Source organism: Tupaia chinensis, unplaced genomic scaffold (genome assembly GCF_000334495.1).
Source record: "Tupaia chinensis unplaced genomic scaffold, TupChi_1.0 Scaffold000159_1, whole genome shotgun sequence".
Classification (NCBI taxonomy): Eukaryota; Metazoa; Chordata; class Mammalia; order Scandentia; family Tupaiidae; genus Tupaia; species Tupaia belangeri.
Genome location: NW_006159630.1, coordinates 3,946,860 through 3,951,349, shown reverse-complemented (window position 1 = coordinate 3,951,349; position 4,490 = coordinate 3,946,860). Strand labels below are relative to the sequence as shown.

At 60.6% G+C, this 4,490-nt stretch overlaps 1 long non-coding RNA gene across 1 annotated transcript in view; it reads left to right on the top strand.

The window, feature by feature from the left end:
* Nucleotides 1–469, top strand: part of LOC106734603 (uncharacterized) — a 2,933-nt gene extending 2,464 nt beyond the window's left edge. Inside the window, exon 2 of the long non-coding RNA XR_001370166.2 lies at nucleotides 365–469. This is a non-coding gene — a long non-coding RNA (uncharacterized LOC106734603). The remainder of the gene's footprint in view (nucleotides 1–364) is intronic.
* Nucleotides 470–4,490: the final 4,021 nt, after the last annotated feature.

Below are 4,490 nucleotides of genomic sequence, written 5' to 3'. Positions count from 1 at the left end.
GTGTTTTTCTCAGTGGGGCCGCTCCCGCCCTCGCAGCCAGCCTGGGGAGTGTGGCTTCCGTCTGCTAAGACAGTCTTCCATAACACGACGTACCCAGGGCAGCCAGGGAGGCCACGCCTCACTGGTTAGAAGCAAATCCAGGACCTGCCCACATTGACAAAGAGGGGCCAGACAAGGGAGGCTCCTCGGAGTCTGCTTTGGGGTGTCCACAGCCACTGGTGGGGGCCAGCACTATCAAGGGAGAGGGCTGGGTGCCCTGACGGGTGCCGGCTCTCTGCCCGATAGCTGAGCTGGTTTCCCAGAAGCTGGGCTTTTCCCTGATAAGACATGCTCTCACGGAGTCACGTGTGTTCTTTGATAACAGGACTCCGACCCGCCTACAGAATCACGACTCTGGTACGACCGGGCCTACAATGTGCCAGACACCTCACAGGTGCTTTACCCCTTATTAAAGCACCCAACCAGCCGGGTAGGCGTCATTGTCTCTATCAAGTCCAGCGTCGCAAGCTCAGAACACAGAGCGAGGTGCCCCAGGTCAGCTGACGGCGGTCAGCCAGGGCCGGCCGTGCCAAGGTAAACAGCCCAGCAGTTAGAAGGGCTAGTTACTGGCTCACGGCACAGGAGCACACGGGGTCAGAGCTGGCCTCGGGCACGATGGGCCAGACCCAGCAACAGCGACCTCTGCCTCTCCCTTCTGCCTGCCTGGGCCACACCTTCGCCCTTGGGCAGGCAGGCCCAAGTGGTGGCAAACATGGCCACCGGCAGGTCCAGAAGAAGTCTGGGGCAGGCTGGCCGGGACCACGGGTGCGCTTGCTTTGACGGGCCTCCTGGGTCTCCTGCTCCCTCGGGGGCTGGGCAGGTCAGCCCCATCGCTAAGCAGACACGAAGGGTTATGCGGGAGTAGGGGTTGGAGTGCTGCGCAGGTGAAGTCTGTGGATGGCCTGTTCAGGACCAGTGTACTACGGTGTGCGTCAGTCACCGTGCTGCCTCGGTGACAGGGAGGACAGGAGTCTCAGGTGTGGCCGAGATGCCTCCTAGGCTGACCCCACTGGGCTTGTGGCGGGCTGCTTGCCAGATGCCATGGGGCATGGCGAAGGTAGGGGCTTGGCCGAACAGCAGGGCCTGGGCTGGAGGGCAGCTTCTTCTCCATGCTGGGGCAAGTATCCCTTCTGGCCAGACCCAGGGGATACCACTTGGAGGGTCTGGGATGATTGTGCTTGGTACACTGGGGGACGGGGGGCTCCCCACCCCATCAGACATGGCCGAGCCTGTGGCTCTGGAGGGTGACCTGACTGCTCAGAGCCAGGGTCAGGTGGGCCGACTCCCTCACTCAGAGAGCAGAGAACCATGCCCAGGCAGGAGACGGCCCTCCACCTCCTCCCGCAGTCCTGGGGGCCCCGGCCTCCCCTCAGGCTCTCTGTCTGTCTGAGGGACACCCTCAGGGCCCTCTGTCTGTCTAAGGGACATCGTGTCTCTGAGCAGGTCACACATTCACACGATCTAGAATCCAGAACTCAGCCGTGGGGAGCATTTACTGAGAAAACTCCAGTCTCTCCTGGTGATTGGCTGAATGATGCCCCCAAAGGTGTCCACTTTCTGAGCCCCAGAACCTGTCACCATGTCACCTCAGCAGAAGGGACTTTGCCGTGATTGAATGACAGATCTTGAGAGATTCCCTGGACTGACCAGGGGGCCCACAAGGGTCCTTTGTTGTTGTTTCTGAGTTGGGGTGTGGCCACACCGTAACCCCTGCCCCTCCATTTCTCCATGTTGGGGCTTGGGGCACACACACGTCTGGTGTGTTTTTCAAACGGCTGGGGCTGGGACTCTAACCACTCGGTGGGCCCTGTGCACTCCGCCTCCCTTCGCCACCAGACGCGGCCAGCCCCACGGGGCTCTGACCAGCGGGAGGCAGGAACTGGCGAGAGGGGAGAGGCGCCACCCACTGGCCTCGAAGATGGAGGCAGCCATGACGAAGCACCACTGGCGCTGCGGCTTAGCCTGCACAAGCGTGCCTCTCGGAGTTCTGGAGGCTGGGAGTCCACAGTTAAGGTGCTAGCCGGTTCCGTCTCTGGCGAGGGCTGTCTCCCTGGCTTGCAGACGGCGGTCTTCTTGACGTGTCCTCCATGGCAGAGCCAGCACAGCGTGAGCTCTCTGTGGCCCTTCGTTTTTGTGACGGGGAGACGCGTGTGCGAGAGCGAGAGCGTGCGGCCCCGACTGGGCGTGGCCGTGCTGCACGCCTTTTTCTCCATTTCTCCACCCCGTCAGGATTTGGGGCCCGCATGCACCCACGCCAGCTCGTTCTTCAAACGGGACCAGGATTTAAGCCATGGTCAGCCACGTGGGGTCTGGTGCCCTACGCAGAGGTTTGAACTACTGCACTCTGGGGACAGCCCTGCTCCTCGCCGTTTATGCCTTAGAGTGTCTCAGACTGCTCATACCAGCCTTCGAAGCCCCCGTCCCCTGCCAGCATCTCCCGCTAGACGGGTACAGCTCCGTCCGTGTGCCAGGCCCTCTTACTGCATCTCGCGCTGTGTCACTACGAGGGCTCCAGCCTGATAGCACCTCGGGTACTGCAACCAGAGAGGGATTTAGCACAGGGAGTCTGGTCATTCTAAAACCGTTGGGAGAGGTGGGGCCAGCAGGTGGCCTGGTGGTTAAGGTCCTGGACTCCCACATGGCCGAGAGTGGTTCAAGTCCTGGACCTGGCACCTTGAAAATCACACCGGATGCATAAACGTGGTTGCCCGAAATCCTGACGGGAGAATGGGAGAGAAGGGATTGCAGCATGGCCATCCCCTCCGGGAGGTGATTTCTCACTCGCCCTCTCTGTTCATCTCTCTCCAGTGAGTGCATGTAGCATATGGCAAATAAAATAAAATAAAATAAAAGAGTAAATAAAAATCTTTGTGAGAGGCGGCAGGTGAATGCTTTCTGTGGCAAGGCCTACCCTCCTCAGCAATTCCCTCCCCTCCTGACTCCCGCACTCCCAAAGCAGCCCCTGAGACGGTGGGAAGTGCGTGCAGCCACTGCAGCCAGTGCTTCTACTGGGACCCAGTCGCATACCCACGGGCTGCAGAGACAGGTGCATGTCTCCCACCTCCAATCGCACACGAGCGCAGGGGTGGGCAGGAGGGAATTCCTGTCAAGGGGAACCTGGCAGCTGCTGTGGTCTGAGTGTGCCCCGGACTCGCGTGCAGAAACCTCACTTCCGGCACAGTAGGGTCAAGGGCAGGGCCTTGGGGAAGGGTCAGAACATGAGGGCTATTCTGTCGAGAGTGGGTTAGGAGGCTCCCACAGCAGTCAGTCCCCTTTTTTGCCACCCGTTCTGCCACGTGAGGACACGGTGTTCAATCCCTCCAGAGGATGCAGCAATAGGCCCACCTTGGCACCAGAGGGCAGCCCTCAGTAGACCCCGAGCTCGTGTGGACCTCGGCCCCGGACATCCCAGTCTCCAGAACTGTGAGAAACAAATCGCTATTGCTTGTAAATAACCCAGACCCGGGAATTTTGTTATAGTAGCAAAACGAGCCCAGACCCCAACCATCCACACAGAAGACTGATTTGTGAGAGTAACCAGCGAGGATACAGAGCGGGGCGCGCGGGCGTGTTCTTGTGGCATTATTACTCGTTAGACGCGGTCCCGCTCTGGTGGTCACGCCAGCTGCAGGCTCGTGACCTCCCACCTCCTACCGCCAAGGTAGCTGAGACGGCATGCGTGTGCTGCTCTGTCCAGCTTTAAGGATGGGCTGGGAATTGAACCCAGGCCTCCCACATGGCCTCAGCCTGCCAAGCGGAAGTCGGCACACACCACTGTGGCAGTCGGGCATCTCTGTGGTCTTTGTGCCGCAGCATTCAGAGAGGTGACGCTCCCAGCTCACTGAGTGCAGCTTCACCCCGAGCCTCGCCCTGAAGGAAACCCTGCTGTCTGACCAGTCTCTCTCCATCTGCGGGTGATGGTCACCCCTCTTCCGGTCAGAAGTCCCCCAGACTAAATGATAAAGGCACAATCCCTCACACACTCAGGGCTCCAGGTCAGGGCGCAGGGGACCCCTCCATCTGGACCTGAGGCCGGGTCCCCCTCTAAGAAGCACTGCCCAGCAGCCAACCATGGCAAGGCCAAAGGCCCCAGGCTGCTATTTGCAGACAGCCCCAGGGTGAACGCTCAGCCCAGAACCACCCTCTTACCACCCCATAAACACCCCAAACCTCCTCAGCCCTGCTCTTCTCCCTCCTGTCCATCCCTTGATTTGTCCTCACCAAACCAAAACTGGCCATGGCAGGTCTTCACGGCAGGGGACAATGCAACTGGCCACAGCTTTCCAGGGGGCCGGGCCTCAGGGGGCCCCAGGCCCCCCACACCTGTCCGGGGCAGGGAGTCGGGCATCATCGCCCTCCCTGGCTGCAGGGCTGCGTAATGGAGCTGCGGGTGAGCTGCAGCCCTTTCTCCCCAGGACCCCTGCCTGAGACCGTTGGCCTGGAATCCCCCT